This window comes from Phacochoerus africanus, chromosome 16, assembly GCF_016906955.1.
Source record: "Phacochoerus africanus isolate WHEZ1 chromosome 16, ROS_Pafr_v1, whole genome shotgun sequence".
Lineage (NCBI taxonomy): Eukaryota > Metazoa > Chordata > Mammalia > Artiodactyla > Suidae > Phacochoerus > Phacochoerus africanus.
Genome location: NC_062559.1, coordinates 55,428,740 through 55,444,901, shown reverse-complemented (window position 1 = coordinate 55,444,901; position 16,162 = coordinate 55,428,740). Strand labels below are relative to the sequence as shown.

Here is a 16,162-nt window from a genome sequence, read left to right as displayed (position 1 = left end):
ACAAAACCCCGGCTTCCACTCCTTTCCCCTGATTGGCCTCTGATTGGCTTCTAGACCTGCAGTGCTAACGCCCTGCCGAGGCGTCCTGCCGAATTAGGTGGGGCCCCGGGGACCAGGCGCCTGTGGCTGTCCCGAGGGGTCGCGAATCGCCCTGCGGCCTCCGCCGTGGCCTGCGCGCAGGTGGTCCTTGATCGTCCGCTTGCAGCGGAAGCTGCGGCCGCAGGAGGCGCAGGGGTGGGGCCGCGAGGAGGCGCGGGTGCTGCCTGGGGTGGTGCTTGCGGATGGAGCGCCGGGCACCGTGCGCGCGGCTGCAGGGCGGCTCACTGGTGCGCAGCCGCTGGGGCCCGAGCAGGCGCTCCTGGCGCTGGTCGCTCTTGCTGCCGGCCGGGCACCGGTGGGGCCGCTCGCCCGTGTGGATGCTCTGGAGGCGGATCAGGGCCGAGGGGCCGTGGAAGCAGATGCAGCTGCGGGCAGCGGCACTGCGCGCGGCCCCGCTGGCGGCGCAGCAGGCCGAGCTCCAGGCCCAAGTGCCGGCCGCACTGCGCGGCGAAGGGCCGCTCGCTGGCGCGGGCACGCCGGGGGCTGCCCGGCGCGCCTGGTCGGCGAAGGGCTCGGGGCGGCGGGGCAGGGCCAGGGGCGGGGGCGCGGGCGCAGCGGCGGGTCCCGCAGACGGTAGGCGAGTCCCCGCCGCGCCTCAGTGCGGGGCGGGCAGGGGGCGGGCGGCTGGCCGGCGGGGGCTGCTGGGGCAGGTGCTGGGGGCACTGGGCGCGGGCCCCGGGGGCTCGCTCGCGCTTCGGCAGCGTGTTCCGACTGAGGCTCTTGCCGCAGGAGGCGCTTGACCACACCTGCTCCCCGCCGGGGGCGCGAGGGGGTGGCTGCCCAGCTGCGTGAAAGTCACTTGTTTCTCCGCGGCTTCGGCCAGGTCGGTGGCTGGACGGCCAAAGGGCATCGCAGGCGCGGGCCGCTGGCTTTCGAAAGCCACGCCTGGGGAGGGATCCTTAGCGGCTGCCGCCCGTGGAGGAGAGAAGGGGACAGGAACCTCAGGGCGCAAGGAGGCTCTGGCGAGGCGCTCAGCTTTGGTGACAAGCTGCCCGTCGGAAAGAGAGGCCTCACACCTGTCAGCTCTCCTGTATCCCTGACCAGCTCCAGCAGACGGCCGCTCCCAGCTCCTCACCGGCTCAGGGGAGAAAGTCGCCGAGGGCTGAGGTCCTCGGCGGAGCGGTCGCCGCTGAACCTCTCCAGGGCGCCCTGTTTGCAGAAGGACCAACCCTGACTTCTGCCTTCCCAGCACCCCTCTCAGTGTTTCGCCTCTGCTTTGAAATGCTCTCTGTTGCCCATTGTGACAAAAGCTCTAACGTCGCGTGTGCATGAACCCCACTCCTTTCTATTCTGCCAGGTAAGTCCTTCACTACCCTCGGCTGTCTCTTTACTTTCCTGAGAAATAAAGGACACGTTTCTGCTTATAGAGCCTCGCTTATCCTGCGCCCCCTTTTGGAGACCGCACCTCTTTCCTTCTTCCCGGGACACAGGACACAGCCACCACATCGGCCGACTTTCCAAGGCCAGTTCCAGCTTCGCGCCCTCCCTTAGGCTGTCTCTAAGCACCTCACCTAAAAGGAACTTCATGTTCTTCAGACTTAGTTCTCGTTCCTAAGTCACCCATCCCATTCGTCCCCGACGTTAATAAAAGGCGTGCCTGGTATTGATCTCTGCGTCCCCAGTGTAAACTTCTTGAAGAGCAGAAACGGTCTTATTTTTCTTACTTTTTATTTTCCAGGGTCTAAACACAGAGGGTAGAAGAGAAACAGGTGGCATTAAGGTGCATAAATGATCGTGTCTCTTCTGACCTCGAGAGTCTCTTCCGTCCAGATGGCAAACTACAGGCGGTGCTAAATGTGGTGGAAACAGCTTCTCCTCCTGCCGCCGTTTCCCCGAGGGAGTGCCTTCATGAACATTCCTGTTGGCGCCTCTCCAGTGACGCTGCCCCTCCACCCCCACCTTCATTCTGTCCTTTCTGCCTGATCCTCGAACAGTCCTCTCTTTCCCCCAACCTCGTCCTTTTGGTCCACCTGTGGCACTTCTTTTTCTTCCTCTGACCATTCTAATTTGTTTTCACATGTAGGAGGATTTTCTCACTTAAAATTTATCCTAGGAGTTCCCATCGTGGCTCAGCAGTAACTAACCTGACTAGGATCCATGAGGACACAGGTTCGATCCCTGGCCTCACTCAGTGGGTTAAGGATCCGGTGTTGCCGTGAGCTGTGGGGTAGGTTGAAGAGGCAGCGTGGATCCCGCGTTGCTGGGGCTGTGGTGTAGGCTGGCAGCTGTAGCTCTGATTCGACCCCTAGCCTGCGAACCTCCATGTGCCACAGATGCGGCCCTGAAGAGCAAAATAATAATAATAATTAAAAAAATCACCTTGGTTTGCTTCCAGTTGCACTTCTAACTGGCTTGGACGTGCCTCTTTTTCCCTCTTTTCCTCCTTCCTCACCCACTCCTCGCCTCTAGAGCCCACTCCCTCTGTGGTTTCTTCTCAGGGGTCCTGGCATAAGCTGGCTCTGGGGGGTTCAGCACTCACTGGCATAGGTGCCTGTGCCCATGGCACTCTCCTTGGGCCCCTGCGGGGCACCCAACAGTCTCTTCCTCTTGTTTAACCCAAGACGGAACATCCGATGTCGAAATGCTGGGCTCTTGTGGGGAAGAGAATGGCCTTTAGGGCCCGACTCAGAAAGTGGAAATACTGCTGGTTTGCTCAATATTACTTTCTGCCCAAATATTTCTCTCTCATTAACCATTACAACAAAACAAAGCCAGCCTTTAAACAATGCGTGTAACATCTAGGAGTTCCCGTCATGGCCCAGTGGAAATGAAGCCGACTAGGAACCATGAGGTTGTGGGTTTGATCCCTGGCCTCGCTCAGGGGGTGAAGGATCCGGCGTTGCCGTGAGCTGTGGTGTAGGTCGCAGACGCGGCTCGGATCCCGCGTTGCTGGGGCTATGGTGGAGGCTGGCAGCTGTACTCCGATTAAAGGTTCCCTAGCCTGGGAACCTCCATATGCCGCAGGTGCGGCCTAAAAAGCAAAAACAAATGAATAAATAAAAATTTAAAAATGAATATAACATCTAAATAATTAGTTGAAAATGAAACCAATTTTTTTGCAGCACCCACAGCATATGGAAGTTCCCAGGCCAGGGACTGAATCTGAACCATAGCTGTGACCAATACCACAGCTGCAGCAATGCTGGATCTTTAATCCATGGCACTGGGCCCGGGATCAAACTCAGGCCATCAAAGAAACAACTCCGGATCCTTAACCTACTGTGCCACAGCGGGAACTCCAAAATGACCCAATGTATGAATTTTTACATGATAGACTCAGTTTGATTCACTATTTCTGATGAGCACATTTTAAAACAAATCAATTTCTTATTTCGGAGATGACAGCCTGAAAATCTAGAATCAATAGCACCTTTCATTTTATTAGCAGACTTACTTTCAAAGTGTTTTCACCTTTTTCTCTCACAGCTTTTTAATGAAATAATGAAGCAGGTAATATTTTCTATGTTTAAGTAGAGAAAGCCCACAGAGGTTAAGTAAATTGCCAGTAGGAAGCATTTATAATGAAAATGCCATATTATCAAAGTTTGGTTTAAAACACAGCAACACTGACCAAAAACTTTTTAAAAAGGTTAGTTAAAAAACATGGGACTTCCCTGGTGGTCTAATGGTTAGGGTATGGTGCTTACACCGCTGAGGCCCAGGTTCAGTCCCTGCTCTGGGAACTGAGATCCCGCATCAAGCAGCTGCACATTGCAGCCGAGAAAATAAAAAACAAAACTGAAAAAAGCAAATACACTTCCAGAATCACAAAGTTAGGTCAGTTTAAACACAGATCTGACTGTTCAGAAACATTTTTCCGTTTCCCAGTTCTGTGTTATTTCCAAGACGTACAACCTTTGCCTGTTAAATGGCGCATGGTATTGTTTCCTGACCGCTGAGCGTGGGGAGAATCATACTTGCAAGTTCCTCAGGTCTTGGGGATTCTTTCGGAAAGAAAAAAAATAAAAGAACTTGGATTTCCCCTTGAAGTTTAGCAGAAACAGATCTGACTGGTATCCGTGAGGATGCAGGTTTGATCCCTGGCCTCGCTCCAGCTGGATGTCGTCACGGTCGTCCAGCTAAGGGCACCTCTGAGGGACCACGCAGACCCCCAGCCCCTCAGCGTCTCTGAGCAGCGGGGCACCCCCTCAACAGCCCTTAGACGTGTGGTGCGGATAGGGGAAGGCCTTGGATACGGCAATTTCTAAGCTCGATTTAAACGTCCCAGGACCAACTCACAGCTCTTGCTCTAGCACCGAGAGGCTCTAGAAGCCCCAGCCCTGCAACCTTCTCGGAGCCATCCTCTCCGACCGGGACGAGGAGACAAGGACTGAATCACCTCTTCTCCCACTTTCCTTCGCGGGGCCGCTGGCACTCTCGCTCCCTCCGGCCCTGCCTGCCCTCTGTCTGAGGGTCTCCCTCCGGCTGGCTCTGCGTGGAGGCCTCAGGTTGGTTCCTGGCATAATTGCGGAGAGGAAAATGGGAACGAGGGAAGGACAAAGACAAACGAGGATGACAGCCAAGGGCCGGCAAGGCTGAGCCGACGGCTCTGAGGTCCACAGTCCCGGGCAATTCCTCCTGGAGTCTGGGTCGCCTCCCCCCATCCACTCACCTCCATCTCGGGAAGGCAGGTGAGCGCAGAGGGGAGGCTCACGTGCACACGGGCTTCCGTCGGCTAAGAGAGCCCGTGTCTGCGGGGGCGGCAGGGCCCTTCAGAGGGAAGGGCCCCCGGGAAAGCACAGCAGCCGGCGCGCCCATCCCCAGACCTTCCTTCTCTGTCCTGTGATTTGGCAGGAGGAGCAAGCAGGACTGCCTGCGTGGCCCGGGCGAACCGCACCTCTTTGGCTTGGAACCGACTCCGAAGTGGATGAGGACCCAGTGGGAGAGAGGACCTCGCTTGGAAATACTTCGGGGGGTTCTTTACCTGGTCAGTTTCTGTCTGAGAGACCCTCTGGTTTCCTGCAGTCAGGAACAATCTTCCTTTTTTTTTAGGGTTGCATCTGCAACATATGGAGGTTCCCAGACGATAGGGGTCGAATCTCGGGCGCGGCTGCCGGCCTACACCGCAGCCACGGCATCACCGGATCCAACCTACACCACGGCCCGTGGCAATGCTTGATCCTTAACCCCCTGAGCGAGGCCAGGGATCGAACCTGCATCCTCAAGGATACTAGTCAGGTCCATAACCCACTGAGCCACAACAGGAGCTCCCAGGAATGCTTTTCTTCATATTTTAACCCTACTGCCTAGCATACTCCATAGAACGCAGTGGTCTTGGAAGTGCGAGGATGTAGAGGGGAAAATACTTGGAGAGGTTTTTTTTAAGTGGCTTTACACGGGTTATTTAAAGGTATTAAAAATACATTCAGGAGTTCCCGTCATGGCGCAGTGGTTAACGAATCCGAATAGGAACCATGGGGTTGCGGGTTCGGTCCCTGCCCTTGCTCAGCGGGTTAAGGATCCGGCGTTGCCGTGAGCTGTGGTGTAGGTTGCAGACGCGGCTCGGATCCCGCGTTGCTGTGGCTCTGGCGTAGGCAGGTGGCTACGGCTCCGATTAGACCCCTAGCCTGGGAACCTCCATATGCCGCGGGAGTGGCCCAAGAAATAGCAACAACTACAACAACAACAACAACAAAAGACAAAAGACAAAAAAAAAATACATTCACTTTAATGCCTCCTCTAAGCCAGCCTTCTCTCCACTCAATCTGTGTGGTTTGAGTGGCACTGACTCCCGTCCAGTGGCTCCAGGTGAGTACCTAGGAAGCAATTTGGGTCACTCACAGTCACCATAAAGAATTTTCTGGAGCTACAGGAAGAGAGGTTCTTTCCTCTGAATGGGACCTCAAATGGACTCTTAACTGCATTTCTGGGAAAAACCTTAGCTCAATCCTCCTGAAGCCAACATGTCTTTTCCATTCAGAAACTTTATCATTTGTTATTGAAAAAAAAAGTAAGGTTCCCATTATTTTTGTAGCCACAGAGAAAAATTATAGTCATAAAACCTGAGTCTGGATACGGCCAGTTACCAGCTTCTGAGGTTATTAAAGTCATTTTTCTATATTGTATGAAAACACGAAAGCGAAGGTGCTTTGGGGAGAAAAACCACCATGCGTCCCCAGCCATCTCGAAGCGGCACCCTAGCCGTGCAGCGGGTCACCCGGACATTGTGTGGCAGGAAGCGAAGGTGCGGCAGGCGGGACCGAGGAGTCGAGAGGAAAGCAAGCTGACACCAAGGGCTTCGTTCCTTCTCGGGGTTTCCACGTTGCCCACCAGACAGCGTGGCACCCCGTGGGAAACGGCCAGTCTCATGAACCCTGGATGGAGGACCACGAGGTCGAATCCTTCTCCCACTGCCTGCTCCTGCTTCTGCTTCTGGATGGAGTTAGTGAGTCGTGAGCCCCGGAGAGGCCAGCCCTTGGCAAAGCCATGGCAGCTTCTGTTGAGAGCATTTGAGTCAAAAATGGCTATAGCTGTCTACATAGACAGACAGACAGATGATAGACAGATAGAGATGTGGATTCCCCCCCCCCCCCTTTTTGGCCGCCCCACAGAATGTGGAGCTCCCGGGCCAAGACAGCACATTGGGTTCTTAACCCGCTGAGCCACAGAGGGAGCAAGAATTGAAAGCAGAGATGCTAATAGATACTTGGTTTGTTTGTTTTTGTTTTTCGGCCACCCGGTGGCATGTAGAGTCTCCAGCCAGGAGTCAGATCGGAGTCACCGCTGTGACCTATGCCTTGGCTGCAGCCATGCCGGATCCTTGAACCCACTGTGCTGGGCCGGGGATGGAACCTGCGTCCCAGCGCTCCCAAGACACCGCCGGTCCCATGGCGCCACAGCGGAAACGCCTGGATAGATACTTTTGACTCAAACAGAAACACATGTGTGTGTGTATATGAGAGAACCTACTGTGTTTAAAATACTTAGTTAGGAACAGAAGCACAGAAGCCTCATCTTTCGTTCTTACTCGTATTTCTGTGACAGGATGGCATGTGGGTGTTTTGTTTGTTTTTTTTTTAAAGTCTGGCATGAAAATGGGGAACTTGCTTACAACTTCTGACTCCTTCCTTCCTTCCTTCGTCTTTTTGGGGCCTCACTCTTGGCACATGGAGGTTTCCAGGCTAAGGGTCTAAAAGGAGCTAGAGCTGCCGGTCTACACCACAGCCCCAGCAACGTGGGATCTGAGCCACAGCTGCGACCTGCACCACAGCTCACGGCAACGCCAGATCCTTAACCCACTGATGAGGCCAGGGACCGACCCCCTATCCTTATGGATATGAGTTGGGTTTCCTATCGCTGAGCCGCGACGGGAGCTCCTGCCACCTCTGTCTTAGGCAAGTTACTCTTCCCTCTTTGGGTCTCAGCTGCCGTCTTTGTAAAGTGAGGGCAACGCCCTTACCTCGTGGGAGCATAATGACGAGGAGCGGACCGTGTGCCGGAGATGTGGCTGTTCTGACACATGGCAGATGGGCGTGGGATCCGAGCGTAGGAAAGCAGCAGGGCACGAGAGAAACTGACCAAGTGTGCTGTTTCTGGAGGACGTAGATATGCTCAGAGCAGAACGAGGCTCTACAGACCAGCTCCTCTCACGGGCAGCCTGGGGTCCAGCCAGCTGCAGCCCCAGCTGGACCGAGCCCGGCTCCTATGGGGCGTGACCCCCAAGGCGGGTGGCCACAGGCCTCTGCTGCTGACATCATGGGCCTTCGAACATTCTCAGGCTACACTCCTCTAGCCAGAACTTCCACTGGCCAACGTCAGCCTTTGGGCTTCCGAAGCAACGTGAATGCATTTCTTTCCCTTTGCACATGGCAGCCTTGCAAATCGTGCCACGCAGTGTGGTGCCCCTTCGACTCTCCCGTTGGGGACAATGTGCATCCCATCCCCTCCCATGTTCCTTTCACGGTATGATTTCAAATTCTGTCCCCATGCGACCACTCCTTCCTAGGTGGTCAAAATCTCTGCTAACAGAGGACACTGCTTTCTGGGAGCAGGACAAACAGTCCATGAAAATGTCACCTTAGATTTTTTTTTTTTGTCTTTTTGCCATTTCTTGGGCTGCTCCCACGGCATATGGAGGTTCCCAGGCTAGGGGTCGAATCGGAGCTGCAGCTGCCAGCCCACGCCACAGCCACAGCCACACAGCATCCAAGCCACGTCTGCGACCGACACCACAGCTCATGGGCCACGCCGGATCCTTAACTCACTGAGCAAGGGCAGGGATCGAACCCGCAACCTCATGGTTCCTAGTTGGATTCGTTAACCACTGCGCCACAACGGGAACTCCACGTTAGATTTTTTGAGGCATCACGGCGGGTCCGTGTTTGTGGGCCTGCAACCGCGAGCAGCCTAATGATTACTAAGCACTTGCTGCATCAGTGAGCCACTGCTGCATAACAAATTATCCCCAAATCTAGCAACTTCAAACAACAAGTATCTCACAGTTTCTGAGGATCAGAAATCCAGCTCGGGTCTTTCAAGAATTTTCAGTCAAGTTGAGATCTGTCAGGCGCTGGAGCATCCCTTCCAGGCGCCCTTATGCGGGGCCTTGGTGCCTCGCCAAGCGTGCCTCCCCGGCCCCAGTCTGCCTCCCCCAGGGCTGGTGTCTTTTACGACCTAATCGTGGGAGTGGGGTGCTGTCACCTCTGCATACCTGTTGGGCACAGACCAACCCCGGCAGAGGTGGCCATCGCCACGACCATCCGGGAGGCTGGCACTCCTGAGGCACTGGCTGCGTGCGCATAACTCTTCCTCTGCCTGTGACCTGACGCGTTCCGTGTGTCACCTCATGGATGGTCTCAGCATCCTTCGAAGCAGGTGCTCTGATCCTCATCCCATTTTACACCTGAGGCAACTGAGACTGAGCGATATTAAATAACACACCCACTCCTGGTTTTCACCCGAGGTCTCTTTCCATTTGGACAACTAACCAGGGCTCTCCCGATCCGTCCTCGAACAAATAACTTTTCTGAGCATAACCAAAGGCTTTCACATTTGACCCTTAATCAACTTGGCAGACTTCTTAAATATCACAAGGTGATTTTTATTCTTTTCATTTTTTCTTTTTGCTGCAGTTGATCTACAACATTCTGCCAATTTCTGCTGACAGGACAGTGACCCAGTCGTGTGAATACCAGACGTACGTCTGCACATGATATCCGGTATCTGTCAGTCGCGACTTCCTGTCACTGTCTTTGCACCATCTACAAATCCTCCTCTCTGCACACAGACCTCGACTGCAGACTGAAGAAACCAGAATGAACGGATGTGTCCTTAAAACAGGATACGTATGAGGACCAGGATAAAAGCCTGGTGATAAAACACGCATAGTTTTTGAAGTGAAATTAGCCAAGAGACTGAAGGTTAAATTGGCCTCTGTAGCCGAACTGTATGCATGTGGACGTGGACAGGTGACTCGACGTGGCTGAGGTCCGTCCTTTGACATTTACGTGAATTATCTCAGGGCCTTTATCCACCTCCCTTGGGAAGACTGGCCTTCTGCCAACATTTTAGCAAATTCCAGGGGTTTTACATTCTTCTTGTCACTTGAGGGTCTGAGCAGCTGTTCCCAGGCGTCAGGCTCTCGCCTCCGGCCACCGCTGTTCACTTCTTTCTGCTCTTCACCGTCCAGGATGTAGAACGCAGCTCCTCTGTTTTCTCTAAACACTACTCACGGGTGACTGTTTCTGCGCCAGACTTCACTGAGCATCCCGGGAGGTGGAAGGTCCAGCATCACTGCATCACAAAAGTGAATACTAAACTCTCCTTTTTTAAAATTGTTTCCCCAATACAATTTTTTTCCCACTGTACAGCCTGGTGACCCAGTTACACATACATGTACACATTCTATTTTCTCACGTGGTCATGTCCCATCACAAGTGACTAGACATAGTCCCCAGTGCTACACAGCAGCATCTCATTGCTAATCCATCCCGAAGGCAATAGCCTTTTTTTCCCTTTCTTTTTAGGGTAGCAACTCTGGCACGTGGAAGTTCTGTCTAGGGGTCGAATCAGAGCTATAGCTGCGGGCCTTTGCCACAGCCACAGCACTGTGGGATCTGAGCTGCATCTGCGACCTACACCACAGCTTGTGGCAATGCCTGATCCTTAACCCATTGAGCGAACCTGCATCCTCATGGGTATTAGCTGGGTTCGTAACCTGCTGAGCCACAACAGGAACTCCTAAACCAGGATAATTTTGTTTTTCTTTTTAGGGCTGCACCTGAAGCACATGGAGGTTCCCAGGCTAGGGTTCAAATGGAGCTGCAGCTGCCGGCCTATACCACAGCCACAGCCATGTGGGATCCGAGCCACATCTGTGACTACACCACAGCTCACGGCAATGCCGGATCCTTAACCCACTGAGCAGGGCCAGGGATGGAACCCACGTCCGCAAGGATACCAGTTGGGTTCATCACCGCTGAGCCACGCCAGGAACTTTCCTCCTCTTAAAAGTCCCTGCTCAGCCAGGTTTTGCCTTGTCACCCGTTCCGTAAAACCCTCCCTTTCAACTCCCAACCCTGGAAAGCAGAGCAGCTCGGCCCATTTCCTTCCCTCTGGGCTCATTTCATCAGCTAACGATTCAGTCATGTGCTCTGTCGGCAGCAGGGGCTCAGAAGAGGTTTTGAAGCTGTGGTGTTTCCTCTCTCCTCTGCAGCCTCCAACATTCCGCACGGCTTTCTAAGTGGAGCTGGGCAGAAAATTCATGACTGTTTTTTAACTGGCACGACTTACACGATGTGCCTCAGCAGCGGACCCTGGTGTCAGTTCGGCTTTTCCGGTAACGTTATTTTTTCCTCTGTTACTTGTGGGATTGACCCAGTGGTACTCTGAGTCACAGGGAAGGTGACAGAATTCTTAGGTTGACAGACCTGTTGGCTGGGAGGAGTTCCTCATACTGCCGCTCACATTCGCCAAAGGTCCTGCTTGGGAATCACAAATTATCTGATGATATTCCAGCCCAAGAGAAGCGGAGGGATTTTGAAAACCCATCAGTGATGTGCCAACATCAACGTGAAAGGGACAGTTGAGGCTACTTGGGACAACAGGGGCAAAACAGGAGGGTCACAGTAGAAAAAGATATTTTAGTTGAATTCCTTGGAATATATGGACCTGGGATGACCCGGCCTATTCAGGCATTCCTGGTGTCTGGAGCTCAGGACCTTACAACGTGTCTGGTTTGTGACAGTCAATAGGCTCAGCTTTAGAAAAGCCGCAGCAAGAGAGGGGAACTATAGAGAGTGGAGCCGGGAGTTCCCGTCGTGGCTCAGCGATAACGAGCCTGACTAGCATCCATGAGGTTCCGGGTTCAATCCCTGGCCTCAATCAGTGGGTTAAGGATCCAGCATTGCGACGAACTGCGGTGGAGGTCACAGACTGGCTTGGATCCCAAGTGGCTGTGGCTGTGGCGCAGCTCCAATTCGACCCTTAGCCTGGGAACTTCCATATGCTGTGTCTGTGGCCCTCAAAAGCAAAAAAAAAAAAAAAAAAAAAGACAAAAAGTGGAAGCATGAAGTTTCAAGAAACATACATCATAGGCACTGGCCAAGCTTGCAAGGCTCTGCCCTCCTTCTACCTGCCCTCTAGCATCCCCAACACCTGCCTCTGGAGAAGAACGCCACGCCCAAAGGGAGAACGAGGTCTTGCTCGGTCTACCGGGGACCGCGGTGAACGCCCCTCTGCAGCACGTGCCTTTGGAGACGCGAAGAGATCTGTCTCCTTTGAGGAGCAGTTCCCCTGAGAAGCTAAGACACGGGTACGGAATGCTGTATCACACAAACAACTCGGTTATGTTGGGGCCACAGTAATGGGAGGTGGGAGAGAAATCTGCTTTAGGCTGGGGAGGAAGGCACGGGGATGGTGGAACATGAAGCTGGAATTTGAAGGCTGATGGGCTTTAGATGGATGAGGAGGTGGAAGAGGGAAGTGAAAACCTGGGGAAATTGTTATCAGTGGAGATTTCGAGGATTCTGAGTAGCCAAGTATCTGGGAAGGTGACTGGATCATCTGGAAGATTAATTTAGAAGCTGGGTGCAGAATAAATCAGAGACGGGTTGGTACTGGAGGCAGGAAAGCTGGGAAGAAATTGCGTATAACCAATCTGGACGCTAGATAAGAATCCGAGTCCAGGACGACAGCATCGAGAAAACAAAAGACAGTGCGATGGTGAGAAAAGACGGCAGACTGGACGCAGGCACAGGAGGAAGAGTTCCCAGTGAGGAGCTTTCAGGTAAATGAAACTTTTCTGCTGCCCCGTGGCGTATGGAGCTCCTGGGTGGGCCAGGGATCAGACCCCAGCCTCAGTCGCAACCTATGTGGCAGCTGCAGCAATGCCAGATCCTTTAACCCACTGTGCCGGGCTGGGATCAAACCTGCGACCTGGGGCTCAAACCTGTGACGCTGGCATCAAACCTGCGACCTGGGGATCAAACCTGCGACCTGGTGCTGCAGATCCCATTGCATCACAGTGGGAACTCAAGTGCCTCTTTTGTGTCCCTCTGCCATGGGAAAGATACACATGAAACGTTCCTCCTTCTCCACCGAACTCGCAGGGGCAGCACGGGACAGACACCTGAGTGGAACGAGCAGGATATCTGGTACAATAAGCAAGGCGGGTGGTCTGGCCCCTCAGGTTTTCTGCTACTGTTGCCTTGTTCGCAGAAGCTGGAGCGACGGCAGGATGGATACAGCAGTCACTGCAGAACCACTGCTCTGGGCGAATGCAAAGACAGGCCGGGGAGCCGCTCCCTCTGGGACACCTGCTCCCGGAGGCTGCCTCGTTCTCTCCCCTGCTTATCTTTGCCACTAACGTGAGGGCGACTCTCATCACCCCAAAATCTGCACTGATGGCAAAGGAGGAAGGCACTTCTTTCCAGTTTTTGTAAGGTGACAGTCGGCTCCACGCCCAGGACTGTGTTTGGGAAGAGAAAGCTGTTGTTAGGACCACAGTTGGTGCAGTTTTAATGGCCCAAGTCTTGATGAGAGAAGCCAGGGTAAACTGGGGTGATATTTAGGAGACAAAAATGCCTCCTGATGCAAACACGGACGTCACCAACCTTCCTTATTTAGTGCTCCCGAGAATGAACGCGAAAAGAAGCTGAGAAATGTATATATTTTTACTTACACAAAGTTTACTTAAAAGTAGCAATTCCGAGGTTCTGGCTGTGGCACAAGAGGATGTGGGCGGCGTCTCTGCAGCGTCAGGATGCAGGTTCGCTCCCAAGCCCAGAGCCGTGGGTTAAAGGATTCAGCACTGACCCAGCTGCAGTGTAGGCTGCAACTGTGGCTTGGATCTGACCCCTGGCCTGGGACCTCCGTATGCCACAGGGCGGCCAGAAAAGAAAAAACAGAGCCATTGACACTGCTCTGTGCCAACTTGTCCTCTGATGCTGGGGGCTGGGGCGCCCTGGCAGGCCTGTTTTGGGGGCTGCTCGTGGTGTTCCTGGAAGCGCTCCCTACTGTCTGTTTCTGCAGCCCTCTCAGCGATTCTATAAGCCATTCATTCAATTCTTTATGACACATCTCTTTCTCCTGCTAGAGTAGATTTTGCTTCCTGTACACTGACCAAAGCATGGCAAATAAGCACTTCTTAAAAGGATCAGGAGTTCCTATTGTGGCTCAGAGGGTTAAGAATCCAACTAGTATCCATGAGGACATAGGTTCAATCCCTGGCCTCACTTGGTAGATTAAGGATCTGGCGTTGCCACAAGCTGTGGTGTAGATGGCAGATGCAGCTCAGATCCTGAGTTGCTGTGGCTGTGACGCAGGCCGGCAGCTGCAGCTCCGATTCAACCTCTCTCTAGCCTGACAACTTCCATGTGCTGTAGGTGCAGCCCTAAAAAATAAATAAAGCATTAACACTTAAAAAAAAGGGTCAAACATGCACGGGTTGGGATCATGGACTCCTGCGTGTCCCGTGTCTCTGGGGGGTTAAGGATCTGGTGTGGTCACTGCGGTGGCCTGGGTGGGATTCCTGGTCCAGGAACTTCCATGGGTGCAGCCAAAAAAAAAAAAAAAGCAAAACAAAACATGACCCTAAACGCCATACTGCTTAGGCCTGAACTCCAGCTGTACCCTTTGCCCTTGCCTGCTGCTCGACCTCAAACAGTTTGACCTTGAGGTGCTCCAGCGTCCTCATCTGTAAGACGATGACGCCTGAATCGTGTGGTTGGTATGATGACAATACAGGCAGGTACTTCTAACACTGCCTGACACACAGGGACTACTCAACAAATGTTTGGTTTTGTAATATTAAATATATATAGTTCTGCACTAAAACAATCAAAGTAAAAATTTGAGAAGGTCTCAAATTCACAAAGACGGACCTATTGAAACTAGTGTAAAATCCTTTTGGCTAAGAACAAGAGCAAAATAAAACTGCTATCACAAAATAACTTTGAACGTGGTGGTTTCACAGTCAGAGAATGGCTTTCTTTTTTAGGGCAGCACCAACAGCACATGGAAATTCCCGGGCCAGCGATGGAATGTGAGTTACAGCTGCGACCACGCCAGATCTTTAAGCTGCTATGCCAGTGGGAGCTCTGAGAATGGCTTTTTTTTTTTTTTTTTAAGGAGAGGACAGGAAGCATGCGGTCTTTAACTACGTTCCTCTTCCTCAAGGCAGAGCGGCTTTGCTTTTTAGCTGTGTTTCAAACTGGGCTCACTTGTAAGGTGTTTTGTGGAGGGGTTTCTCTGGTTAAAACAAAAAACCCCCCTGAAAACTAGCAGTGTTGCAGATCCTTAGTCTTGGAATACTCAAGTACCAAGAGGGCTAAGGACTATACTCAGTAACAATAAAGACTTTTCTAATTTATTTTTTAGAACCACACTCAGGGCACACGGAAATTCCCACGTCAGGGGTCAAATTGGAGCTGCAGCCGCTGGCCTACGCCACAGCCACTCTGGATCCGAGCCGAGTCTGTGACCTGTGCTGCAGCTCATGGCAACGCTGGATCCTTAACCCACTGAGCAAGGCTGGGGACTGAACCTGCATCCTCATGGATACTAACCCACTGAGCCACAATGGGAAGTCCTCCTGTTCTAAATATTTCAGACTAACACAAAAAGTCTGCTCTCTGCCACCAAATGCTCTTTTTTTTTTAACCTTCAGTGTGAAAGACGTGTTGTGCCTCTTCTGAACCTGGCCATGTGATTTCTTAGAGCAGAGCTGTGCTCTGAAGTAAGGCAGTCACCTTGGAGACTGTGAAAACATCTCTGCACTTTGGCTGCTTAGTGGGTAAACTCGGGGATGCACGTCTTCTTCCCGGGGGGGGGGGGCGGGGTCCCTTGAGAATGAAGTGAGATGCTGCCCACGGGACTGACCGAGCCACGTTCAGTGGCTGGTCCGCGCGTGCTCGTCATCAGCAGCCCAGCTCGCCTTCTCCCCAAAAGGCAGACTCTGAAGATGCGTTTATTCCCGTCTGTGGGACAAAGAGAAGGGGGGACGGCGAGCACACGATTTTCACGGGTCGCAGGACGGCCGTGGATCCCAGAGGACACAGGCCCAGCTTTGAGCTCGCAGCCTCTGCTCTCTGCTCCCCCGCTCGGTGCAGGCGAAGGAGGCTCCAGCGAGGCTGCGGGAGACGAGGCCGGGCTCCCCGCCCCCCCCGGCGCCTCGCAGGCCCCCTGCTCGCGAGCAGCCCCCTCAGGTTCCCCCCCTCGCTTCCTCCCTGAGCACGACCTCCCCACGCCCCCCACTCCCGCTGCTGCAACTCCTCTGCTCCTTACGAGGGTGCCCATGCTCGTGCCACCCCGTGCAGGCGAGGCTTTCACAGTGGGCAGGGCTAACATTCCTTCTCCAACCGACAGCGAGCGCCCGCCAGGCCGGACAGCCTGCCCTCGCTGTCCCCAGACATGGCCGAGTCCGTGGCAAGGTGCTCGGTGCTTCACTCGGTGCCTTGAAGAAGGTACCACAGCTGATGACACTTAGAAAAGAGCCAAACCCAGACCTGGGGAGCTGTGGCCGGCGGAGCGCATGAACCCGAACCAAGCAGCTGGCGGGGCCAACCCTCGGGAGCCCATTTTATGGCTGGACAGTGCCACCAGGACCTAAAAAGTCCTTTCCGAC

The 16,162-nt window shown here is 53.5% G+C and overlaps 1 long non-coding RNA gene and 1 pseudogene across 2 annotated transcripts; one reads left to right on the top strand and one right to left on the bottom strand.

Annotated features, from left to right (window-relative positions):
* Nucleotides 1-93: 93 nt before the first annotated feature.
* LOC125117337 (zinc finger protein 398-like) lies at nucleotides 94-2,004 on the bottom strand (annotated as a pseudogene).
* Nucleotides 2,005-3,295: 1,291 nt separating this feature from the next.
* LOC125117724 (uncharacterized) lies at nucleotides 3,296-7,090 on the top strand. Of its 2 annotated transcripts, none has more exons than XR_007132700.1 (3): nucleotides 3,296-4,547; nucleotides 4,894-5,026; nucleotides 6,790-7,090. It is a non-coding gene; the product is annotated as an uncharacterized LOC125117724 (long non-coding RNA). The 2 variants fall into 2 exon arrangements; XR_007132699.1 differs by having other exon boundaries at nucleotides 3,296-4,730.
* Nucleotides 7,091-16,162: the final 9,072 nt, after the last annotated feature.